This window comes from Choloepus didactylus, chromosome 2 (genome assembly GCF_015220235.1).
Source record: "Choloepus didactylus isolate mChoDid1 chromosome 2, mChoDid1.pri, whole genome shotgun sequence".
Taxonomy (NCBI): domain Eukaryota; kingdom Metazoa; phylum Chordata; class Mammalia; order Pilosa; family Megalonychidae; genus Choloepus; species Choloepus didactylus.
In genome coordinates this window covers 76894017-76921981 of record NC_051308.1, presented here as the reverse complement: position 1 = coordinate 76921981, position 27965 = coordinate 76894017, and the positions used below count along the sequence as shown (strand labels likewise).

Here is a 27965-nt window from a genome sequence, read left to right as displayed (position 1 = left end):
GAGTGCTGGGCGTTAGGCTTCATCTTGTTTGATCCATTCATCAACCCTCTGAAGGCCTAAAATGTGAATATGGGCCTAAAAGAGTTTAAGTTGCCCAGACTGCCTCACCTTCAGACTCCATATGCATAACCACTGCAGGCTTATTGCCCCAGATGAAAGCAGTGTTGTCTTTTTCAACTCCTACAGCTTTGTTCACACTACACTTACTCATCCCACATGGTCTCACTTGCATTTATTGGTTTTTTTTTTAATATTCTGACTAAATTTTCAGGTTTTTGGGATCAGAGGTTGAAGAAATTCAGAATTTCAAATTGTGTAACCCAATAAAATACTCCCTTTCTGTAAGCTACACAATGCCTTATGATAGGAAACTAATATACACTCATGTATTAACAACTCCTGTGGGCTAAGTTCTGTTCTAGATCCCAGGGGTGAGTGAACACATGCATTTGTTGTAAGCACAATTGAAACTGTAAAGGCTTTTGGAAGTTTTCATGGGGTAGGAGTGCACCTTTATTAAATGCCTATCACATGCATTATTTTACATAGTTTGTCCCATTTAGTTCTAACCAATCTATCAGAATCTTACAGATAATTGATGCTCTGAGATACTAAATAGCTTGCTATAGCTTGTGAGCAGAAAGCCAGAATTGGTACTCATGTTCGTTTTATTTGATAGCCTAAGTTTTTTCACACTTTTTTTTTTTATTCCATCAGAGCTGTAGATATATTTTGCTAAAACTAAAATAGTACAGAAAACTTTCTGGTGCCGCTCTAAATTTAACTTTTGTTTTTGTAATATAGACAAAGATAGAGGAAGAAATAAGTGGAAATTTAATCTCTGAAGTTAACTACAATGGCTGATATATCTTTGAGAAGAACTGTAAATAGAATTTTATTGCCATCAATATATTAAATCTTAATGCAACAGAAAGAAGCAAGAGAAATTACACATAATGTTATTCAGAATAACAAACACTTACTAAGCATCTACTAATGTGTTAGAAACTATATGTTTCTAAAACTAAAAACACTAAACACTAAACTATGTGTTTCTAATGTATTAGTAGATGCTCAATAAGATGCTTTTGTGCACAAGGACACAAAAGTTCAGAGAGTTAACTCACTTGTCCAAAATCACACTGGTAAAAATGTAGAACTGTGATAAAAACATGGAACTTGACTCAAAACACAGTGCTCTTTTTATTTTATGTCTCAGTTAAAAAATTGATAAAACCTTATTTTGAAACAAGGGAAGATTTGCACAGTGCTTTCTTTGTTTTGAATGCCAAGAAAAGCGTGGTAGCAATTGCTAATTTCTGTTTGTAACTGTGTCTGAAATATTGGATGTGTTTGGAGTTTTCATACACGTGTCGAGCTTAAAAAGTCCACAAAACAATTATATCACAAAGTGAAGCATTTTTTATCTTAACTCCCAAATTGTTTGTCATTTGAATTCTTGTCTGTTATTTAAGTTATTCACTGTTTATTATTTAGGTAGGGGGTGTATCAAAATTCTTAATCTTTGTCAAATCCATTGGCAGGCAAATTTATAGTAGTGTTTGGTCAGTTGCTTAGGGGATAGAACTAAACAGCATATTGGTTGCGTTATGTTGGGCTTTGCGGTTTTACAGTTTAGGAAGTCCAGTCCTTGTTCAATAACATGCAATCATTCCTGTTATAAAAATTTTCCTTCTATATGTAACCAGTGGTTTAAAATGATATTTGGAGGAGACTAAAGAAATTTAGATTCCATAACAAAGAAACAATGCCACAATCTTATCAATCAGGAATCATTTTTTTTCTGCAACAATTAAACTATTAAAAATTATGTTTGGAGAATAGGAACTTATTTGGGCATGGTAGGGGGTAAAGTACATGGATTTTAGAGTCATAAACAGATCCAGGTTGAAATCTAAACTCTTCTATTCATTTGTAAAATGAACATTATAATACCTAATTTGCAGAGTTGTTTTGAGGATTACAGGATAGAATAAATAAATGTGTATCTGCAGTGCCTGACACAAAGCAGATGGTTATTATTATTTCCTATTACTTTCAACTCACTTAATTACTAAATATATAAAACATATGGATTTCAAGAATGTTCAATTGTTGAGACTAAATATTAAAGAATTTAGTATAGAACTGCCAGTTTAAATGTGGTAGTTTAGTCACATTATTCCCTCCTCTTCCCAGAAATTAATCAAAGCACCAAAGTGAATGGAAACAAAAATGCAGATAACCATCTTTGGTGAAACTAGGAGACAGTTAAAACCCCTGGACCTCCAAAGAGGATGTCTGCCTAAAGTAGCAGGCAACATACAGTAGGATTTGGAGATGGGTAAGTGCAAAGAGAGAACAAATACAAGTATGGCCAGGTAAGAGAGAGCCAGTTTTGAAGATGAAGTAGAATGTCAGAACTCCATTTTTATAACAGGGCAAAATAGATACACCAGCATTAGGCAACAAAGGTGGGCTAACTACAAGAAAATACAGGCCATAATTTCAGCACACATCTGGTCTTGGTTACCGTGAAAAAGAGAGTGTTTGCATTACAAAAACCACCACAGCTGCCATGTCCTTTGGCTGAGGAAATGTAAAGGACAAATAAACATATGAATAAAACCTCCCATCATGAGAAAAATTCCAATTAGCCTGGAACAGGACTCCTGGATCACTCCCCCCACGAACCTCCAGCAGACAGTATGGAAAATAATTTACCTGTTTCAACGGTAAACGAAAAAAAAAAAAAAAAAAAGGAACCAGATCTTTAAAAGAATTCACAAGAAAAAAATGAGGAAATGAAGAGGGAAACCAAATTCCAGGCAGGGAAAGATCATGAGGAATAAAGCAAATAAGCCATGAAGCAGACAAAATTGTTACCAAATATTGTGTTATTAATTTAACAATAAAGTAAAGCAAAACCATATAGAAATAGATGGTTCTATGATGGGTTAGTATACATCAGAAATACAAGAACTCAGAAAAGACATGGTAGGTGAACAGAGTCTGAGGGACCTAGGAAAGAAATGGAAGAGAAAAATAACACCAAGATAGAAATAAACATAAAATTGGAAGGAGAAAAGACAGAATGAAAGCCACTAAAAATATGGCAAAGACCTTGATAATGGATATGGGAAAAGTGAGCAAATGAAACAGAAATTTAAAAAGAGTTTAAAAGGATTACAGAGAAAGTGGTAGCATAGAAGACAGGCAAAAGAAATAAAAAATATACATTATAATTGCTGATAAAGAAAGCTGTAATTATAGGACAAAACAAGTATTTAAAGATATAAATTAAGGGAATGTCCATAAATGAGAGGAAACTTGAATTTATATGTTGAAAGAGCATACCCGAGTTCAATAGCTATTTCCCCAGAGCTGTCAACATAAAAAAAATACCCTGATTAAATTATTTAACAGCAGAGATCATGAAAGAATCCTCTGAGTGGCTAAGAAGGATGCCACTTGTTGAAGAAAAAGATTAATGTGTTCTTAAGCTTCTCCACAACACATTCATACTAGAAGACAAGGGAGAAACATCGACAAAATCTTTAGATTTTGAGTATGACTCAAGAACTTTTTGACCAGCAACAGTGATGTTCAAATATAAAGTTAATACGAAATAATTTTGAACATTCACAACCAATGAAATATTATTCCCATGAGACTTCTCCAGGTTATTTATTTGAGGATGAACTACTGATAACCAAGAGATGTCTGAAGAAACTACAGCAAAATATAATGAATCTATATAATGCATTGACTAAGACTAAAGCAAATATGGGGATTAGGGCAAAAAACAGACTATAAGTAAATGGTACTTGTGCTGATAATAGACATAATACATCTTACCTAAATGAGGACAACACAGAGAAAAGAAAATGAGAGATATAATTTAGTACATTTATTTCTTCATTTTTAATAGATGACTGTGTGTCAATTAATATTAAAAAAGACAAAGCATGCAATAGCATAGAGGTTCTTAACATAGAGTCTAGAGACTCCTTCAGGTTTCATGAACAATATGGTTTGTGAACTTATATGGGAAAAAAAATACCTTTATTTTCATTAATCTTTAGCTGAAATCTAGCATTTCCTTCAATTATTGATGTGAACAACAAATTGCACAAGTATTAACATTTTTTGTGGCTTTGTTAATAGAAGTTGAAGAATATTTATGTTACAATTGTTGCATATATCTCAAAGTATTTTTGCAGTTACATTAGTTATAATACAACCAGTAAATGTTATTTTATGAAAGAAGAAACACATATATCATTATACCACAGTGTTTTTCTTATTTTTGTAAGTGTATAATAACCAATATAATTGGTTTCCTTTGTAATCCTACATATCACATTTCATTAATTTATTAATTTTAAAGTATTATTTTGAGAGAAGGTCCATAGCGTTCACCAGCCTACCAAAAGAGTCAATGGCACAGAAACTGTTAAGAATCCTCGTAATTGAGGTATAGTCATGTTAATAGTACAAAGGTAAATACTAAAATAGATAATATAATTGAAACATCAGGTGTTAGAGAGGGGAGCAGGGAGAAGTAGAAAATACAGTAATAATATCTTTGATCATTGTAGAGAACTAATAGACATCGTCTAAAGAAATATATAACGTATATGACATATATAATACATTACACTTATAAACACATCAGAAGAAAAATACAAGTCTCTTAAGTGTCAGAAGAAATAGATAAAAAGGCAAAGAAAATCATTCACCAAATGAAATATTTTTAAAGCTATAAAAACCAAAAGTGTACCAAAATAATATGACAGAATTAAGGACAAATATGCCAATCATAACAATAAATACAAATGAGTTAAACTCACCTAGTAAGGACATACTTTTAGATTGATTACAAAGCAAAGCTCAACAAAGTATTTTGGAAAAGTTAAAAATAATAGAAAGGCAAAGGTAAACCAGGAAATGCATATTAAAAACAAGCCAGGGTCGTGATCTTGATAAAAGGTGAAGTTTACTTCCAGTTAAAAAAACTTAAATGAGTGGAAAAGAACCCTTTGTGATGTTAAACAAGACAGATAACACTTTATAAAGGATTGAATGTTGTCAATGAAATATATCCATGCACCAATAATATAGCATCAATATTCTTAGAAAAAAACAATAATAACAGAAGAGATAATAGACAGAAACACATTAGAGTGAAAAACTTCAATTTTCTTCTCATAGTTTATGACAGATCAAGTGGGCAAAAAATATGTAGATTTAATATTAACAATAATATTAATAAGGTGGATCTAATTGATACATAAAACTGTGTTTCCTGAAAACAGAGACACCTTCTTTTCAAGTGGACATGTAAGGTTAACAAACACCAATCATATTTAGTATCACAAGGAAAATTGCACTAATCACCAAGCAATATAACTAGAAATTAATAAGGGGAGAAACCCTTTTTTTAAAAAAATAATCCACTTCATCACATTTAAACATTCTCTTACATTTTGGGTCAAAGAGTAAATCCAAAGTAAAATTGCTAAAATCTTAAAAATAACAGTAATAAAAACACAGCATGTCAGAATCTATGGGAAGTATATAAAGCAGCTCCAAAAAAAAAATATAGATTTAATATTTTGAGTAGTGGTGAATTATGAAATTGGAATAAAACAACATCATTAGTCTATGCGAAGCAAAATTTAATAATTAATATACATAAAATCAGAAACAAGTTAAATAAGCAATAAATAGAAGTACTTCTACTTTAGGGAAAATAAACTAGTAGTTAATGAAACTAAAAGAAAAGGTGCAGGCACAAATACATAATGTGAGAAAGGATAACGGGAAATACCTCAAAATGCTGGAAATATAAAATCATAAGAGACTTTGTTTATTAAACTCTAGGTAAATAATTTGAAAAGTTGAATAAAATGGTTAAATTTCTAGAGAAAGATGATTTACTAAAATGGACTCCAAATGATATAGAAGATAAAAACAGAGAAATTAACTGGAAAAACAACAAAAATAATAACAAAAAAAACAGAGAAAACTATCCTTTCCATCATCACCAACAGTCCCAGTTCCATATGATTTTCCCAGGGAATCCTACGCAATTCTTCAAAGCTGGTAATGTCAATGGTATTTAAACTGTACCAGAGCAGAGGAAAAGGAATGTTTCATAGTTTTTAAAATTAGGTGAACATGATTTTGACACCATTTTTTTCAATGCGATTTTATTGAGATATATCACACACCATATAATCCATTCAAAGTGTATAATCAGTGGCTCACAGTATCATCATATAGTTGTGCATTCATCACCACAATCAATTTTAGGACATTTTCATTACTCCAAAATAGACAAAAAATAAAGATTAGAATTAAAAAGGACACCAAAAACATCCCATACCCCTCACTCCCCCATATATATATATATATATATATGCCTTTATTTTATTACTCATTAGACACTTCATATTCATATTCATGCAAATGTCCTAGGAAAAATACTGACAAAATGAATTGAACACCATTAAAAGTATAAAACCTTCTGATTAAGAGTGTTTATTTCAGAGATATGATAATAGCTCAGTAAAAGGAAATCTATTAATGTTAGATCTGAGGAGAAAAGCACAAGATTATATTCATAGTGTGAAAAGGCATTTAACAAAATTTAGTGTTCCTACTTGATTTAATAATAAAAAAAAAAACCTCTTAATATAGTAAGAATAGATGGATATTTTCTTAACCTGATAAAATGTATCTATTTCAGTCCAAAATCCAGAATCATCCTTAATTGGGAAATCCTAGAAGAACTCTTGCTAATTTTAGGAACAAGACGTGTTTTAGTTTCCTGGCTGCTGAAACAAATACCATGCAAAAAACAAAACAAAACATACAATGGATCACTTAAACAATGAGAAATTTTTTATTTTTTCTTTATTACAGAAGTTGTAGATTTTATAGAACAATCATGCATAAAATACAGGATTCCTATATGCCATACTACCATGAACACTTTGCATTGGTGTGGAGCATTTGTTAACAATTGAAAGCATATTTTAAAATTCTACTATTAACTATAGTCCATGGTTTGACTTAGGGTTCACTGTTTGTGTATTGTAGTTCCATGGATTTCTTTTTAAAAAAATTTGTTCTGTTACCATATATACAATCTAATATTTCTCCTTTTATTCACATTCAGATACATATTTCAGTGCTAAGGGAAGTTACAATATTTGCTGGACTACCAACGCTGCCATCCATTAACAAAACATTTCCATCATTCCAAACAGAAACACTGTACGTTTTAAGCCTTAACTTCCCATTACCTATGCCCACTCCATCCCCTGGAAACTGTATTCTAGATTCTGACTCCCTGCATTTACTTATTATAATCATTTTGAATCAGTGAGATCATATAATATTCGGCCTTTTATGTCTGGCTTATTTTATCAACATGATTACCTTCAAGGTTCATCCATGTTGTCACATGTTATCAGGACTTCATTCTTTTTATGGCTGAATAAGATTCCATTGTAGGTATATACCACATTTTATTTATCCATTCATCAGTTGATGGACCCTTGGGTTGATTCCATGCTTTGGCAATTGTGAATAATGCCATGATGAACATCGATGTGCAAATATCTGTTTGAATCTGTTTTAAATTCTTTTGGGTATATATCTAGAAGTGGGATTGCTGGGCCATATGGTAGTTCTATACTTAGCTTTCTGAGGAACCATCAAACTGTCTTTCATAGTGGCTGCACCATTTTACATCACCAGCAATGAATGGGTATTCCTATTTCTGCATCCTTTCCAGCATTTGTTAGTTTCCATTTTTTTAATAGTAGCCATTCTACTCAGTGTAAAATGGTATCTTATTATGGTTTTGATTTGCATTTCCCTGATGGCTAGTAATGTTGAGCATCTTTTCATTTGCTTTTTGGCCATTTGTATATCTTCTTTGGAGGGATATCTTTTCAAGTCTTGTGCCCATTTTTAAATTGGGTTGTTTGTCTTTTTGTTGTTTAGTTGAAGGAAGATTTCTTTATTTCATCTGGATATTAAACCTATATTGGATATGTGGTTTCCAAGTTTTTTCTCCCATTCTGTAGGACTGTCATTTTACTTTCATGATAAGGTTCTTTCAGGAACAAAAGTTTTTAAATTTTGATGCAGTTTTATGTGTTTATTTTTTCTTTTGTTGTTTATGCTTTGGGTGTAAAGTCTAAGAAACCATTGCCTAACAGAAGGTCCTGAAGATGTCTCCCTATGTTTTCTCCTAGGAGTTTGATAGTTCTAACTTTTATGTTTAGCTCTTTGACCCTCTTTGGGTTGATTTTTGTATATGGTGTATGGTAGGGGGTATGGTTCTCTTTTTTTTTTTTTTTTTTTTTTTTTCTTTTGCAAATGGAGATCCAGTTTTCCCAGCACCATTTGTTGAAGAGACTATTCTTTCCCAATTGAGTAGTGTTTGCCACCTTGTCAAAAATCAATTGACCATAAATGTGAGGGTTGATTTCTTAGCTCTCAATTCTATTCCATTGGTCCCACATTTGTTTTTAGTTGTTACCACTTACATCTTTGTACGTTATATGTCTAAAAATAGATTAATTCTTTAATTTTTATGCATTCACATTTTAGCACCTGTAGGAAGTAAGAAGTGGAATTATATACTAAAGAATACACTACATTAATACTGGATGTTATATTTACCAGTGGTTACCTTTACCTCAGGTCTTTGTATTTTTATGCCACCTTGAACCACTGTCTGGTGTCCTTTCCTTTCAGTCTAAAGAACTCCCTTTAGCACAACTTGTTGGGCAAATCTAGTGGTGATGAACTCCCTCAGCTTTTGATTATCTGAGAATGTCGTAATCTCTCCCCCATTTGTTTTTTTCCTCTCATTTTTGAAAGAAAGTCTTGCCGGATACAAAATTCTTCGCTGATAGATGTTTTCTTTCAGCACTCTAAGTATTTCAACCCTCTGCCTTCTTGCCTCCATAGTTTCTGATGAAAAATAGGCACTCAGTCTACTTGGGAATCCCTTGTACATAACACGTTTTTTTCATGAAGCTTTCAGAACTCTCTTCTTGTCCCTTGCATTTGCTAGCGTGGTCAATTTATGACAGGGTATATTATCTGGTTGTTTATCCTGTTTGGTGTTTCCTAGGCTCCTTGGATGTGCATATTCATGTCTTTTACTAAGTTTGGGAAATTCTCGTCATTATTTCTTTGGATATTCCTCTGACCCATTTCTCTTCGCCTTCTTCTTTTGGGAGTCCCATAATGTATATATTGGTGCACTTGATGATGTCCCAGAGGTGTCTTAGGCTGTTTTCACTCCTAATAATTTTTTGTTCTGTTCCTCATCCTGACTCATTTTAGGTATCTTGTTTTCAAGTTCACTGATTTCTTCTGCCAGCTTCAATCTGCTCTTGAAACTCTACTAGGCATTTTTCATTTTGGTTATTGTGGTCTTTAGTTGTCAGCTGTTTGTACCCTCTTCTTAAGGAATAGGATTTTTATGCCCCTTTCTGTCCAGGAGAGCTGGTCAGGCTTGGACCCCACAGGGCTGACCATGGGAGTGGGGGATGGATGCCACTAGCCACCACATGGAGAGAGCAATTTACTGTTTTTTTTACCATAATTTATCAGCCTCTTCCTCCCACTTTCTCCTGGATGTTCTACAATGTTTTTCTAGCCTCCAGAATTTCAAAATAACTGTTTCAGACACTTCTTGACTGTTTAATAGTTGTTTTGGTGGAAGGACTGAGTCTTGGAGCTCCCTACTCTTCCATCTTCCCACAAAACTCTTCCAACAATGGGAATTTATTGGCTCATGGTTTTGAATCTTGGAGAGGTCCAAAATCAAAATATCATAAAGGCAATGCTTTCTCCCAGAAGACTGTGGCCTTCTGGGGCTGGTTGCTGGCAATCCTTGGTTCTTGGCTTTTCTGATACATGCCATTGAACATAGAGGGCTCTCCTGGCTTTTCTGGTTTCCATTTACTTTTTTTTATTTTTTATTTTTTTATTTTTTAATGGTTTTATTTTATTTTATTTTTTTTATACAAAACAAATACTACTTTCGATTGTTTACAGTACCATTACATAGTTGTACATTCATCACCTAAATCAATCCCTGACACCTTCATTAGCACACACACAAAAATAACAAGAATAATAATTAGAGTGAAAAAGAGCAATTGAAGTAAAAAAGAACACTGGGTACCTTTGTCTGTTTGTTTCCTTCCCCTACTTTTCTACACATCCATCCATAAACTAGACAAAGTGGAGTTTGTTCCTTATGACATTCCCAATCCCATTGTCACCCCTCATAAGCTACATTTTTATACAACTGTCTTCGAGATTCATGGGTTCTGGGTTGTAGTTTAATAGTTTCAGGTATCCACCACCAGCTACCCCAATTCTTTAGAACCTAAAAAAGGTTGTCTAAAGTGTGCGTAAGAGTGCCCACCAGAGTGATCTCTCGGCTCGTTTTGGAATCTCTCTGCCACTGAAGCTTATTTCATTTCCTTTCACATCCCCCTTTTGGTCAAGAAGATGTTCTCCATCCCACGATGCCGGGTCTACATTCCTCCCCGGGAGACATATTCCACGTTGCCAGGGAGATTCACTTCCCTGGGTGTCTGATCCCACGTAGGGGGGAGGGCAGTGATTTCACCTTTCAAGTTGGCTTAGCCAGAGAGAGAGGGCCACATCTGAGCAACAAAGAGGCATTCAGGAGGAGACTCTTAGGCACAAATATAGGGAGGCCTAGCCTCTCCTTTGCAGCAACCGTCTTCCCAAGGGTAAAACTTATGGTAGAGGGCTCAACCCATCAAACCACCAGTCCCCTATGTCTGTGGTCATGTTAGCAACCATGGAGGTGGGGTAGGCGAATACCCCTGCATTCTCCACAGGCTCCTCAAGGGGGCACTACATCTTTTTTTTTTTCCCTTGTTTGTCTTTTTTCTTTTTTTTTTTTTTTTTTAACTTTCCCTTCTTTTTTAAATCAACTGTATGAAAAAAAAAGTTAAAAAGAAAACAAACATACAATAAAAGAACATTTCAAAGAGACCATAACAAGGGAGTAAGAAAAAGACAACTAACCTAAGATAACTGCTTAACTTCCAACATGTTCCTACTTTACCCCAAGAAAGTTACATAATATAGCAACATTTCAGTGAACTTGTTCCTACTACATCCATCAGAAATTAACAGACCATAGTCATTTCTGGGCATCCCCAGAACGTTAAATAGCTTATCTGTTCTTCTTGGATTATTGTTCCCCCTTCCTTAATTGCTCTTTTGCCAGTTCCCCTACATTCTACATTATAAACCATTTGTTTTACATTTTTCAAAGTTCACATTAGTGGTAGCATATAATATTTCTCTTTTTGTGCCTGGCTTATTTCGCTCAGCATTATGTCTTCAAGGTTCATCCATGTTGTCATATGTTTCACCAGATCGTTCCTTCTTACTGCCGCGTAGTATTCCATCGTGTGTATATACCACATTTTATTTATCCACTCATCTGTTGAAGGACATTTGGGTTGTTTCCATCTCTTGGCAATTGTGAATAATGCTGCTATGAACATTGGCGTGCAGATATCTGTTCATGTCACTGCTTTCCGATCTTCCGGGTATATACCGAGAAGTGCAATCGCTGGATCGAATGGTAGCTCTATATCTAGTTTTCTAAGGAACTGCCAGACTGACTTCCAGAGTGGCTGAACCATTATACAGTCCCACCAACAATGAATAAGAGTTCCAATTTCTCCACATCCCCTCCAGCATTTGTAGTTTCCTGTTTGTTTAATGGCAGCTATTCTAACCGGTGTTAGATGGTATCTCATTGTGGTCTTAATTTGCATCTCTCTAATAGCTAGTGAAGCTGAACATTTTTTCATGTGTTTCTTGGCCATTTGTATTTCCTCTTCAGAGAACTGTCTTTTCATATCTTTTGCCCATTTTATAATTGGGCTGTCTGTACTATTGTCATTGAGTTGTAGGATTTCTTTGTATATGCAAGATATCAGTCTTTTGTCAGATACATGGTTTCCAAAAATTTTTTCCCATTGAGTTGGCTGCCTCTTTACCTTTTTGAGAAATTCCTTTGAGGTGCAGAAACTTCTAAGCTTGAGGAGTTCCCATTTATCTATTTTCTCTTTTGTTGCTTGTGCTTTGGGTGTAAAGTCTAGGAAGTGGCCGCCTAATACAAGGTCTTGAAGATGTTTTCCTACATTATCTTCTAGGAGTTTTATGGTACTTTCTTTTATATTGAGATCTTTGGTCCATTTTGAGTTAATTTTTGTGTAGGGGGTGAGGTAGGGGTCCTCTTTCATTCTTTTGGATATGGATATCCAACTCTCCCAGCCCCATTTGTTGAAAAGACCGTTATGGCTCAGTTCGGTGACTTTGGGGGCCTTATCAAAGATCAGTCGGCCATAGATCTGAGGGTCTATCTCTGAATTCTCAATTCGATTCCATTGATCTATATGTCTATCTTTGTGCCAGTACCATGCTGTTTTGGCAACTGTGGCTTTATAATAAGCTTCAAAGTCAGGGAGTGTAAGTCCTCCCACTTCGTTTTTCTTTTTTAGAGTATCTTTAGCAATTCGAGGCATCTTCCCTTTCCAAATAAATTTGATAACTAGCATTTCCAAGTCTGCAAAGTAGGTTGTTGGAATTTTGATTGGGATTGCATTGAATCTGTAGATGAGTTTGGGTAGAATTGACATCTTAATGACATTTAGCCTTCCTATCCATGAACATGGAATATTTTCCATCTTTTAAGGTCCCCTTCTATTTCTTTTAGTAGAGTTATGTAGTTTTCTTTGTATAGGTCTTTTACATCTTTGGTTAAGTTGATTCCTAGGTACTTGATTTTTTTAGTTGCTATTGAAAATGGTATCTTTTTCTTGAGTGTCTCTTCAGTTTGTTCATTTCTAGCATATAGAAACATTACTGACTTATGTGCATTAATCTTGTATCCCGCTACTTTGCTAAATTTGTTTATTAGCTCTAGTAGGTGTATCGTTGATTTCTCAGGGTTTTCTAGATATAAGATCATATCATCTGCAAACAATGACAGTTTTACTTCTTCTTTTCCAATTTGGATGCCTTTTATTTCTTTGTCTTGCCGGATTGCCCTGGCTAGCACTTCCAGCACAATGTTGAATAACAGTGGTGACAGCGGGCATCCTTGTCTTGTTCCTGATCTTAGAGGGAAGGCTTTCAGTCTCTCACCATTGAGTACTATGCTGGCTGTGGGTTTTTCATATATGCTCTTTATCATGTTGAGGAAGTTTCCTTCAATTCCTACCTTTTGAAGTGTTTTTATCAAAAAGGGATGTTGGATTTTGTCAAATGTTTTTTCAGCATCTATTGAGATGATCAATTGATTTTTCCCTTTCGAGTTTTTAATGTGTTGTAATACATTGATTGTTTTTCTTATGTTGAACCATCTTTGCATGCCTGGAATGAACCCCACTTGGTCATGGTGTATGATTTTTTTAATGTGTCCTTGGATTCGATTTGCAAGTATTTTGTTGAGGATTTTTGCATCTATATTCATTAGGGAGATTGGCCTGTAGTTTTCCTTTTTTGTAGCATCTTTGCCTGGTTTTGGTATTAGATTGATGTTAGCTTCATAAAATGAGTTAGGTAGTGTTCCATTTTTTTCAATGTTTTGAAAGAGTTTGAGTAAGATTGGTGTCAGTTCTTTCTGGAAAGTTTGGTAGAATTCCCCTGTGAAGCCATCTGGCCCTGGGCATTTATTTGTGGGAAGATTTTTGATGACTGATTGGATCTCTTTGCTTGTGATGGGTTGGTTGAGGTCTTCTATTTCTTCTCTGGTCAGTCTAGGTTGTTCATATGTTTCCAGGAAATTGTCCATTTCTTCTACATTATCCAGTTTGTTGCCATACAGTTGTTCATAATATCCTCTTATAATTTTTTTAATTTCTTCAGGATCTGCAGTTATGTCACCTTTTTCATTCATTATTTTGTTTATATGGGTCTTCTCTCTTTTTGATTTTGTCAGTCTAGCTAGGGGCTTGTCAATCTTGTTGATCTTCTCAAAGAACCAACTTTTGGTGATATTTATCCTCTCTATTGTTTTTTTGTTCTCTATGTCATTTATTTCTGCTTTAATCCTTGTTATTTCTTTCCTTGTACTTGGTTTAGGATTGGTTTGCTGTTCATTTTCTAGCTTCTTCAGTTGATCCATTAGTTCTTTGATTTTGGCTCTTTCTTCCTTTTTAATATATGCGTTTAGTGCTATAAATTTCCCCCTTAGCACTGCTTTTGCTGCATCCCATAGGTTTTGGTATGTTGTGTTCTCATTTTTATTCATCTCTATATATTTAGCAATTTCTCTTGCTATTTCTTCTTTAACCCACTGATTGTTTAGGAGTGTGTTGTTTAACCTCCAGGTATTTGTGAATTTTCTAAGTCTCTGATGGTTATTGACTTCTAATTGTATTCCATTGTGGTCAGAGAATGTGCTTTGAATAATTTCAATCTTTTTAAATTTATTGAGGCTTGTTTTATGTCCCAGCATATGATCTATTCTGGAGAAAGTTCCGTGAGCACTAGAAAAGTATGTGTATCCTGGTGATTTGGGATGTAATGTCCTGTAGATGTCTGTTAAATCTAATTCATTTATCAGATTGTTTAGGTTTTCAATTTCCTTATTGGTCTTCTGTCTGGTTGATCTATCTATAGGAGAGAGTGATGTGTTGAAGTCTCCCACAATTATTGTGGAAACATCAATTGCTTCCTTTAGTTTTGCCAGTGTTTCTCTCATGTATTTTGTGGCACCTTGATTGGGTGCATAGACATTTACGATTGTTATTTCTTCTTGCTGAATTGCCCCTTTTATTAGTATGTAGTGGTCTTCTTTGTCTCTCAAAACATCCCTGCATTTGAAGTCTATTTTATCTGAGATTAATATTGCTACACCTGCTTTCTTTTGGCTGTAGCTTGCATGAAATATTTTTTTCCATCCTTTCACTTTCAGTTTCTTTGTGTCCCTGTGTCTAAGATGAGTCTCTTGTATGCAACATATTGATGGTTCATTTTTTTTGATCCATTCTGCGAATCTATATCTTTTAATTGGGGAGTTTAATCCATTTACATTCAACGTTAAAACTGTGAAGGCATTTCTTGAATCGGCCATCTTATCCTTTGGTTTATGTTTGCCATATTTTTCCCTCTCTCTATTAATATCCTTTATTGTACCCGTACCGAATCTCTTTAGTACTGAACCTTTCTCCAAGTCTCTCTGTCCTGTCTTTGTTTCTCTGTCTGTAGGGCTCCCTTTAGTTTCTCCAGTAGGGCAGGTCTCTTGTTAGCAAATTCTCTCAGCATTTCTTTGTCTGTGAAAAATTTAAGCTCTCCCTCAAATTTGAAGGAGAGCTTTGCTGGATAAAGTATTCTTGGCTGGAAATTCCTCTCACTCAGAATTTTAAATGTATCGTGCCACTGCCTTCTCGCCTCCATGGTGGCTGCTGAGTAGTCACTACTTAGTCTTATGCTGTTTCCTTTGTATGTGGTGAATTGCTTTTCTCTTGCTGCTTTCAGAACTTGCTCCTTCTCTTCTATGTTTGACAGTGTGATCAGTATATGTCTCGGAGTGGGTTTTTTTTGGATTTATTCTATTTGGAGTTCGCTGAGCATTTATGATTTGTGTATTTATGTTGTTTAGAAGATTTGGGAAGTTTTCCCCAACAATTTCTTTGAATACTCTTCCTAGACCTTTACCCTTTTCTTCCCCTTCTGGGACACCAATGAGTCTTATATTTGGACGTTTCATATTATCTATCATATCCCTGAGGTCCATTTCGAGTTTTTCAATTTTTTTCCCCATTCTTTCTTTTATGCTTTCATTTTCCATTCTGTCATCTTCCAGGTCACTGATTCGTTGTTCAACTTCCTCTAGTCTTGTACTATGAGTGTCCAGAATCTTTTTAATTTGGTCAACAGTTTCTTTAATTTCCATAAGATCATCCATTTTTTTTTTAGTCTTGCAATGTCTTCTTTATGCTCTTCTAGGGTCTTCTTGATTTCCTTCATATCCCGTACTATGGTCTCATTGTTCATCTTTAGTTCTTTGAGTAGCTGCTCTAGGTGCTGTGTCTCTTCTGGTCTTTTGATTTGGGTGCTTGGGCTTGGGTTATCCATATCGTCTGGTTTTTTCATATGCTTTATAATTTTCTGTTGTTTTTGGCCTCGTGGCATTTGCTGAACTTGATAGGGTTCTTTTAGGGTTTGTAGACCTCTTGAAGTCCTTTTCTCTAATTTATCAGATCTACAGCTTCGTGGAGTACACTTTCTCTAACTAACCAGCAGGTGGCGTCCACGAGCCACCTGTTCTCCACAAGCCAGTTCTCCCCTGCTTAGCCTTTTTGGTGAGTGGGGGAGTGAGTCTTGTGGGGCCCAATTGGTGTACCAAGCTTGTGTGTGTAGTTGGTGTTGCCTGCCCTGTATGTGGGGCGTGTTTCTGGGAGTCGGGGAGGAGGGGTGGCCCTAACAATCAAATCTCCCTGATGATCCTGGAGTTTTAAAGCTGCTGCAATAGTCTAATCCTTCAGTTCAGTCCTGCCACAGTTTGTCTCTGCCACTGACCCACAAGTCTTTGGTATTGGCGTATGGCTCCTGAGACTTGCAAGTGGGCCCCTCTTCCAGGCTGTGCACCCCGGGTCCTCTGTTGAGGGATGACTGTGCTATGTCACAGGTGAGTGCCGTCCCCCCAGGGCAGTTCTGGGCTGCTGGGCTGTGTAGGGAGGCTCCCAGTCTGCTCAAATGATGGCTGAATGGGGCTTTGTTAATTCACACTGCTCCACCTTCCCAGTTCTGGGACATTCAGCTGAGGTTGCAGGGAAGGCTAATGTCCACGCCCAGTTTTGTGGTGTGTGCCTGTTATTTGAAGCACTTCCGTCACACTGGGTTGTCTGGGGCAGCTCTGGGCTATGGGGCTGGCGATGGGCAGGAGTGTTTCCTGCCCACCAGGATGGTGGCTGTGAGCGGACACCCCCCTTTTCTTGGGAAGTTGTGTTGTTTAGTGAATTTTCTCAGCCACTGGATTATTGCCTTTTGTCTCAGAGCTCTCTTAGTTCTGCTCTTGACTTGACGTGCCCAAATTGCAATTCTTTGAAGCTTTCTGTATTGGGCTTCTTAGAGTAATTGTTTTAGAAAAAGAAAAAAGGATTTAAAAAAAAAAAAAAACGGCCCTCCTCAGAGATCTAATGGGTTATTGAAATGCTAATAGACAAAGCAACCAGGGCCATTAAGGAAAGGTCCACAGGGCAGAGAGATCAGCTTTGCTTCGGGATTTGCATATGCGCCTCAGGGCCTGAGCTCCGCCCTTCCCCTTTCTGTGTTCACCAGAACTCCAAAAATCCTCTGCTTTTATTTTGGAGTTTTTCGTGTTGTTTTTTTTCTATGCCTGTCTCCTCTCTGCTGGGCTGGCTGCTCTCAGAGTCTCTGGTGTCTGGTCTCAGTCTATCTATGGTTGGAGTTTGAATCAGTAGAATGAGTTTCCGATAAGAGCAGCCACTGCAGTTCTCCCTTCTCCTTCCCGGAGCTGGCAGCCCCTCCTCCCCCGGGACTGAGCCTGGCAGGGAGGGGTGCGGTTCCCCTGGCCGCAAAAACTTACAGATTTCGCTGATCTCAGCAGTTCCACGTTTTCATGAGTGTTGTATGAAGTATGCCCAAAGACAGATTGCTCTGTGGTGTCCAGTCCACGCAGTTCCTGGCTTTTTACCTACTTTCCTGGAGGAGTAACTAAAACTTACAGCTCACCAGTCTGCCATCTTGCCCCGCCTCCTCCATTTACTTTTGACTTCTTCCTGTGGCTTTCTCTCTTCATGGCCATTGGCATAAGGCCTTCAGTAATAGGATTAAGAGCCATCTTGCTTCACTTGGTCCACATCTTTACTGAAGTAGCCTCATCAAAAGTCCTATTCACAAGGCTTCACACCCACAGGAATGGATTAAGTTTAATAACATGTTTTTCTAGTCTAAATAGCTTCAAACTACCATATCAAGGATGTTCATTATCATCACTACACTATTATTTAACATTGTTATGGAATACTAAACCAATGCAATTAGGCAAGAGAAAGGAGTTAATGGTATAAATATTTGAAAACATTTGTAGCTTATATGAGTGTATAGCTGGAAAACCAAACTGGAAAGTCTTGAAAGAGTAAGTGAAAGTACAGTGGTAAAAGAAAAAGTTAAATACAAAGTCAATAGCCTTTCTATATACAAAACTACAACCATTTTGAAGATACAATGGAAGAAAGATCCCAATTTACAATATTAACAAAAAAGATAAAATAGCTAGCAATAAGCTTAAGATTGTGTAAGCTTCCATGCGAAAGAAAAAACTTTAGAAATCTACTAAATTTCACAAAAGAGTACTTCTATAATTGAAATGATAGGCCACAGAACATCTCTGCATCTTGTCAGCTTTTCCTAATTTATTCTATAAAGTAAAGATGATGTTCACAAAAATATCTACAGGATGTTTTTGGATTTTGATAGGCTGATGTAAAGTTGATATGGAAAAATATATATGCACAAATAGCCAGAAAAATTCATCAAAAGGCGATTAATGATGGGTGAATAACTCTACTAGATATTAAAGCATATTATTAAGCCTCAGTTATTTACACAATTTGGTTCTAGTACTTGAAGGGACTGATTAATGGGATAGAATATGGAATACTTACTTATGTGAATAGTAGTGGCCTTTACTATCAATGGGAGAAACGGATTTTCCAGTAAATAATGATGAGCCAACAGAAAAGCCATCTGGGTTAAAAAAAAATGATTCATACCTCATACCTTAGACTATCACAAATTATAAATGGATCAAAGATGTAAGTGTAATACATATACCACAAAATAACTAAAGATGTTATGGGAGAATTCTTTATAACTTTAGCATGAGGAAATAGCTATGATAAAAACCAGGAACCATAAGAAAAGGATTCATAAGTTTTACCTAACGATATAAAAGTAAATTATTTCAGCGTGGCCAAAACTGCTGTAAGAAACATCAAAAGACAAAAATCAAATTAGGGGAAACCTGTTTGCAATTCATATGGGTCTCAACACAAAGATAACCTAATTTACTTAATGTATAAAGAGCTCTATCAATTTATACAAAAAGACCAGCAACCCAAAATAAAAATGGTTAAAAATTATGGACATTCTTTTTGCACAAAGGAAATTAAAGAAAGGTCTTCCCATGTTACGGTAATATGAAGCAACCCCTCTTCCCATTTTTTCTGTCTTTGAAGCCTGTTTATCTCTATCATAGCATTTATTCCAACTTGTTATTTTTCTTTCTTTCTTTGTTTTATTTTCCATTTCCTCTCCATGACTGTCAATTCCCTGGTAAAGGGATCATACCTTGTCTGTCTCCTCACAATTGGTGCCCAAATAGCAAGCAAAGTGCTGTCAAAATAAGGGGCATCCATACTCTTTTAAAATCAGCCTGTTCTGTTCCATCATCAGAAAACATCTTCTAAACCTCCATCCTTATCACCTGTGCCAAATGTATTCAGCTCTTTTGTAAAAGTAAATTCAACAGATGAGTTGTGATGTACAAAATAAAAAAGAAGTCACATGAATACACATAGTAACTGAACTAAAATGTGAACTGTCTTATTAAGCTTTGAAAATTCAGCTTCAATACAGCACATGATTATCTGGTCATTGCTTAAAAATTATTTGTTGAATTATGAAATGTCAGAAGAGTGTTTGCCAGAAGAGATCTCAATTTTTTTTCCAGTTGCTTCTTTGGCAGAGCATACTGCTTCATTAATAACTTCTCTAGAGTTTTTAATTCAATTTCAGTTGCTTTGAATTTTCTTAAGTTCTTCTATCAGTTTTTCTCTTTGACTTTTTTTGACTTGATTACCATGATGATATTCATGGGTGTCATTAGAGACAATTATATGAGTATCTTCAGAAGTTCTATTAATGTCTACTATTTCCATATTTTGGGATTAAATGGTATAATTGTTACATTTTGAAAGACTGTGTAACCACCTAGTGTTTCTTTTCAAAAATACTGAAAACCTTTTTTAGGTGGCTGTTCTAGTTTGCTAATGCTGCCAGAATGCAAAACACCAGAGATGGATTGGCTTTTATAAAAGGGGGTTTATTTGGTTACACAGTTACAGTCTTAAGGCCATGAAGTGTCCAAGGTAACACATCAGCAATCGGGTACCTTCACTGGAGGATGGCCAATGGTGTCCGGAAAACCTCTGTTATCTGGGAAGGCATGTGGCTGGTGTCTGCTCCAAAGTTCTGGTTTCAAAATGGCTTTCTCCTGGGATGTTTCTCTCTAGGCTGCAGTTCCTCAAAAATGTCACTCTTAGTTGCTCTTGGGGTATTTGTCCTCTCTTAGCTTCTCCGGAGCAAGAGTCTGCTTTCAACGGCCATCTTCCAACTGTCTCTGTAAGCTGAAGCTCCTCTCTCAGTTCCAGTGCATTCTTCAAAGTGTCCCTCTTGGCTGTAGCAGCTTGCTCCTTCTATCTGATCTTATATAGTGCTCCGGTAATTTAATTCAGACCCACCCTGAATGGGCGGGCCAACACCTCCATGGAAATTATCCAATCAGAGTCATCACCCACAGTTGGGTGGGACACATCTCCATGGAAACATTCAAAGAATTACAATGTAATTAACACCGATGGGTCTGCCCACACAAGATTACATCAAAGATAATGGCATTTGGGGGGACATAATATATTCAAACTGGCACAATGGCCATAGTAATTTTATCCAATTTCTTCAGACATCACACTTTACCTAACTATGTATACTTAAATATTCAGGTCTTCCAAAGTGTTTAATTTATGTATTTGTGTGTTTTTGTTGTGGGTATGTACTTAGTGTACACACATACTCACAGATACACACACATTTTCTGTTTTGTAAATGAAAGTACACATTCTTGAAGACAGGGATTTTACTTGATTTCCTCTACCTATAAATTACTCTAGTGACTACTGTAAAGTAGTGAATAATTGTATATACTGCTCAGAATTTTTGTCTGACTAAATATTTCTGTAACATCAACATCATCAAATAGTGCAGGGCACTGAGTGCTAGAGATTCAAAATAGAGTTTCCATCATCAGAGCACTTATGATCTATCATGGGGACTGAATATGCAGTTAATTGAATGTCGTTATTTACTGATACATAACAAATTGTTCCAAAATTTAGTGTCTTAAAACAACAAACATTTATTATGCTGATTTGGATGTATTATGTCCCCCAAAACTCCATTATCTTTGATGCAGTCTCATGTGGGCAGGAAACATATTGGTGTTGATTGTGTTGAAGACTTTTGATTGGATGTTTCCCTCAAGAGATGATCACTCAACTGTGGGTGAGATCTTTCATTGGATAATTTCCGTGGAGATGTGGCCCTGTCCATTCAGCATGGGCCTTGATTAGTTTACTGGAGCACTGTATAAGCTCAAACAGAAGGAGAGAGCTTGCTACAGCCAAGAGGGACACTTTAAAGAATACACGGAAGCTGAGAGAGGAGCTGAAACTTACAGAGACATTTTGGAGACAGCCTTTGAAAGCAGACTTTTGCTCTGGAGAACCTGAGAGAGGACAAATGCCCCAAGAGCACCTGAGAGTGGCATTTTGGAGAGAAGCTAAAGCCTAGAGAGGAACGTCCTGGGAGAAAACCATTTTGAAACCAGAACTCCAGAACAGACACCAGCCACAGGCCTTCCCAGCTAACAGAGTTTTTCCAGATGCCATTGGCCATCCTCCAATGAAGGTACCCCCCTATCTTGGACACTTTATGGCCTTAAGACTGTAACTTTGTAACCTAATAACCCCCCTTTATAAAAGCCAATCCATTTCTGGTGTTTTGCATTCTGGCAGCATTAGCAAACTAGAATATTTATTACTTCACAGTTTTTGTGGGTAAGGAACCCCAGCATGGATTATTTCACAAGTCTTCAATCAAGGGACTACCTGGGGCTGCAGCAATCTCAAAGCTTGACTGGGGAAGGAGCCACTTCCAAACTTACTCACAGGACTGTTGGCAGGACTGAATTCCTTTTGCGCTGTTAGACTGAGGGCCTCAGGCTCTTGCTGGCTGTTTACCAGAGGTCTTCCTCAGCTGCTTGCCATTTGGGGCTCTCCCTAGGGCAACTCACAACATGGCCAATTTCCCATAGAGAGCAAGAGAGGGCCTGTAAGATAGAAACCATAATTTCTTTGTAACCTAATAAATATATATTTCTTTGTAACCTAATATATATATATATACACACACATATACATATATATAAGTAATTGTAAATATCTAAATAATTATATACACTAATAAGTCAAGAGCTTTATTGATGCAGCAGGCACTTTACAATAAACCCAAGAGTATCTCTGGAAGCACAGGCTGCCTGTACAAACCATTGGGTTTTTCCACTTCAAAAAACAAGCTCTCTAATTGGGCCAAAGGGTAAAGGTTGAAACTGACTATGTGTTAAAACTTCAACTTCCATGTGAGACCACAGGAAGAGATATTTATTTGGTGTAGGATCTATATTTTCTAAACAATATGACTTCTACAGTCAGTTTGTTCAAACACTACAATTACATGGAACTTTGAGTAGGAAGTGAGCTATGGTAGGTCTGTATAGATTAGAATGAAATAGCAACACATCCTAAAGTAATTTGGGTGGAGAATAAAAATATATATTCAGGGCTCCCCTGAAGAGCTGGGGGAGGTTGCAGAGGTGTTGGACTTCCTCACCTGGATTGTTGCTGATGTTCTCAACAACACTGGGGACTGACGGCTTGATGTGCTGAGTCCTCTGTCTTGAGGCTGGCCCCTACAAAGCTTGTTGCTGCAAGGAGAGTAAACCTGCTTATAATTGTGCCTAAGAGTCTCCCCCTGAGTGCCTCTTTGTTGCTCAAATGTGGCCCTCTCTCTCTAACTAAGCCACCTTTGCGGATGATCTTGCTGCCCCCTCCCCCCCACATGGGACCTGACTCCCAGGGGTGTAAATCTCCCTGGCAATGCAGGATGTGACTCTCAGGGATGAATCTGGACCTGGCATCATGGAATTGAGAACATCTTCTTGACCAAAAGGGGATATGAAATGAAACAAAATAAAGCTTCAGTGGCTGAGAGATTTCAAATGGAGTCAAGAGGTCACTCTGGTGGACATTCTTATGCACTATATAGATAACACTTTTTAGGTTTTAATATATTGAAATAGCTAGAAGTAGATACCTGAAACTACCAAACTCCAATCCAGTAGCCTTTGACTCTTGAAGACAATTGTATAACAATGTAGCTTACAAGGGGTAACAGCGCGGCTGTGAAAACCTTGTGGATCACACTCCCTTTATCCAGTGTATAGATGGATGAGTAGAAAAATGGGGACAAAACCTAAAAGAAAAATAGGGTGTGATGGGGGGGATGATTTGGGTGTTCTTTTTTTAATTTTTATTTTTTATCCTTATTCTGATTCTTTCTGGTGTAAGGAAAATGTTCAAAAATAGATTGGGGTGATGAATGCACAACTATAAGATGGTACTGTGAACAGTTTGATTACACACCATGGATGAATGTATGGTATGTAAATTCATCTCAATAAAACTGAATTAAAAAAAAACAAAAAACAAGAAAAACAAGCTCTCCCTTTTACCACAGCCCTTGGATCTGTACCTGACCGAATCACCCATTTTAAACAGGCAGTGCACACAGGTATAACGTATGCTGGCCAGCCACTCTGGTAGACAGTCAAAATGTCCGTTCTGCATTACTCATAGACAAAGGCATAGATTATTAGATCCTGCAAAGGATTCAGTAAACAAGTAAGACAATCTCTCCCTCAACCTTGAAAATGAAATACATTTCAGCAGATGCATGTCCTGAAGTAGTTTAGATGGGAGTTCTTAGGAAGATTTTCCATTGCCAGTCCCATCTTCACCAGCCTTTGCATCTAAAATTCTCATTTTCTCAAAGTAATGAGACTTTTTTTCTTTCTTCTTGTCTTTCTTTCTGTAGGAACTAATATAATGGAGCCTAGTCCTTCTGCTGCTAATGCTTTTTCGTGCCACTGGAGTAACACTGCACTGCTACTTTCTGTGGGCTTCTCAAACCTTTTATAAATGTACTACATTAACAAGTCAATGCCATTTCTATCCAGTGACTGCACAGCCTGCTCCATTTCACTGCTCTTAAAATTTGTGAGCACTTTCAGCACCATACCCTGGGCTCATTCTTTCACACCTTGATTCTTGGTATTGATGGGGAGCTCTGCAAGAAGCATGTCCCCTTGCAGCAGGAGCCTGTCCACTTCCCTCGCTTCCAACCTGGCTCGGTCGCCACTTCCACCTCCTCTTGCTTGTCCACGAATTTGTTCTCGTCAAACTAGTCGATGACCACCCAGCGGAAGCACAAGACAGCGTTTTGCGGGCCATGGCTGGGGCGTTCGGTGCTGTCCAACCACGCCGCTCTGGCTGGACCTCAGCTCAGCTTCTGTAAGCTAATCTTGGAAGTGACCGTCTATCATTTTTGCCCTATTACCTTCGTTAGAATTCAGAGCCATTAGGTCCAGCCCCAAATCAAGGGAAGGGGATTACACAAGGGTGTGAATACCAGGAGGTGGGGATCATGGAAGGCCATTGTGCCGGTTTGAGTGTATTGTGTCCTCCAAATGCCATTATCTTTGTGGTCTTGTGTGGGGCAGAAGTTTTGGTGCTGGTTGGATTTGCTTGGAGTGTGCCCCACCAGGCTGTGGGAGATGATTCTGATGAGATGTTCCCATGGAGGCATGGCCCCGCCCATTTGGGGTGGGCCTTGATCGGTGGAGCTATATAAATGAGCTGACTCAGAGAGAGGGAACTAACGGAGTGCAGCTGGGAGTGATGTTTTGAAGAGGAGCAGGCTTGCTAGAGAGGAACGTCCTGGGAGAAAGCCGTTTTGAGGCCGGAGCTTTGGAGCTCACGCCAGCTGCCTTCCTAGCTAGCAGAGGTTTTCCGGACGCCATTGGCCGTCCTCTGGTGAAGGTACCCGATTGCTGAGGTGTTACCTTGGAGGCTTTGTGGCCTTAAGTCTGTAACTGTGTAGTGAAATAAACCCCCGTTTTATAAAAGCCTATCCATCTCTGGTGTTTTGCATTCTGCAGCATTAGCAAACTAGGACAGCCATCTTAGAGGATGCCTAACACGTGTGGTAAATGCCAAACAGGCAGTGAAGACACACCACTAAAAATACTCAGAGGAGAGCTCTTTAAGGGCTGAGATATTCAGGAAGATTTCCAACAAAGTTGGGCTGTGAGTCAAATCTTGAAAAGTTAGATAAGTACAGGGGTAAAACAACCTCTTACAAAGAAAAATGCAAACAAAGGAGTATAGGGAGTTATTAGTCTAGATTACTTTGAGAACAGTGAACTAATAACATGACAGTGTTTTCGTGTAAAATAATTAATGAGGAGTCCTAAAGTAGATACCCGTTTTCTCTTTTTGGTAAATGGTATTTTTACCTCAGTCTTGTTTGGGTACCTGTAATTTTCATTATCAGAGAAGTGGATATTAAAAATCAAGCATAGTACTGAAATACTACCATGTAAGTTCAGATTCTGAGATCTGATTCAATGACAAATATTGGAAATGATGTTCTGTTATCTACAAATGCAGGAAGGTAATTTTAGTTTTCTAAAAACTCATATAAACGTGGTCAAAATTTGACCTTTTATCTTATGTGAGGTGAAAAGATAAAGTTCCTTTTTGCAGGAGGAATGACTTAAAAAGAATGTACCTTATTACTAATGCCTTTTTGAGATGGAACTTCAAATTTATTAATTTATCTTAAGCACAGATAGGCACAAGAGAAGTGTTAGTTTGTCTAAACCCCAGATTATGGTTGGTTCTGCTATTAGTGTAGATCATTATTTAACCATAGTGCTTAACATATGTCTTTGATGTCATGAAAATTACTTGCAGCAGTAGAAGTAGCAACAGGAGAGTTAGTATTTATTACATGTGTAATCTATCCTAAGCATTGAACATTGTGCATGTTATCCTTATGAATTTTTCATAATAGCTCTATGGTGTAGGTATGATTATTATTTCCATTTTACAGATGAGACTGAAAGTCAATGAGATTAAGGAATTTGACGATAACAGTAGTAGTAGTAGTAATAATAATCATCATCATCATAATAAAACTAGTATATGGCAGAGCCTTGATTCCAATCCAAGTAGTTTTGACTCCAGTGCCTGAGTTCTTAATCAAAAGAATAGAACACCTCTTAGCTCAAGTGTTTAATGTAAATGTGGACCATATGAATGAAAAATATGAAATCATATACCACTTTTTATCTAGACTTTGTAGATTTTCTTGTGGGCACTGGATCAGCAGCAATCTAAGCACTATTAGTCGATTTGGTTGAGAAATTCACTTGGCCAAATCTTCCTTTCAGTGACTCTGCTAATTGTTACTGAGAGATGGCTATAAGACACGTTAATTATTGCATTTTAATTTGAGTGCAGATTGTACATCAAAGTAACAATCCCCGCCTTTGGAGTTCAGGTTTTATATAGAAGGCTTGATATAACCAGTTAATAGGAATGTTCTTCAGAGTGAAGTAGAGAAGCATGGGAACTTGCAGCTATCAGTTGGTAAGAGTGGACATACCACTGCAATAACAGAAATGCCACAGAATGTCTCTTGCTCCTGCTCTGTAGTCTTTGGAATGTTTTGTATGTATGCCACAGTCCATTGATATCTGTGGGGACACACCTGCCTCTTCTTGCAGTGCAGCAGTGCATTGGTGCCTTGTAAGGGGAGGAATTGGAGTGGGTTGTGTATGATGCTTTCCCACTCTCAAGCATCAGCATAAAGCATGGATTCTGGTCTTAAGTTGAAAATATCCTTGAAACAGATTTGAACTAGAATAAATTACTTAACTTCATTGAAATTGAAAAGACTATGGTAACCTCAAATCTGGAATGCTTTCAGTTACCAACTAAGGTGAATATTATTATTTTTTCAAATTACAGAAGTCGGTTTACAGAAAAATCAGGCATAAAATAGAGTTCCCATATAATGTGAATATTCTAAACTTCATATTAGAATAGATATTTAAATTAAAAATGGGTTATTCACACTGATTATTCAATTTTATGTTAAATTTCTATGATTGTATTGGATGGTTCATACTTTCAGTTTTGTTTTCTGGGAAGAGAAAAAGGCAAGACAAATGCACATGTGTGTATAAATACACACAGATCATTGCAAAAAAGATAGAGAAAATAAAAATCTATTATAAGCAGCAGAAGGAAACCAAAATTTAGCTGTGGTTGGACTTTGGTGTTATAAGTCTAAAGAGTGTTTCATTTCATTCAATTGAAAGGAATTCTTTGCGTGTTCAATAAGGACTTATGATAGGAAGATGACATTGCCAAGAGTTGTATACTTAAAAGACAGAATAAAGCTAAGTGAGAGGATTAAAAAGAATGTCATATCCAGATGACTGTTTTGATTAAACTCTAAAATACTTAAAACATGTCATCTCACAATATTAACAGATAACGTTTCAAATCAAGACTTTCCTTGTTATGTTACCTAATGCTGAGAAATATTTTGTGCTTTTTCCAGTGACCATTAGAAGTAAATTAGTAACCACCCGCAGCCAGTTATTTATGAACACAGCCTCAAGCATGCATGTGATCAAGTGAAATTCTTCTCTTCTTTTTTTTGCTAACTTTTTTTTGAAATTAGAGAAGTTATAGTTTTACAGAAAAATTGTGCCCAAAATATGAAGTTCCCATATATTCCCCCTCATACACATAGTTTTCCTTCTTATTAACACTTTACGTTAGTGTGGAAACTTTGTTACTATTGATTAAACAGTATTATTTTAATGGTATTAATAACTATAATTCATAGTTTCCATTAGGGCTCAC

The 27965-nt window shown here is 36.7% G+C and overlaps 1 protein-coding gene and 1 pseudogene across 1 annotated transcript in view; one reads left to right on the top strand and one right to left on the bottom strand.

The window, feature by feature from the left end:
• HMCN1 (hemicentin 1) overlaps positions 1-27965 on the top strand; it is a 511472-nt gene that overhangs the window by 93018 nt on the left and 390489 nt on the right. The gene's annotated exons all lie outside the window — the stretch shown is intronic.
• On the bottom strand, positions 24005-24476 carry LOC119527758 (annotated as a pseudogene).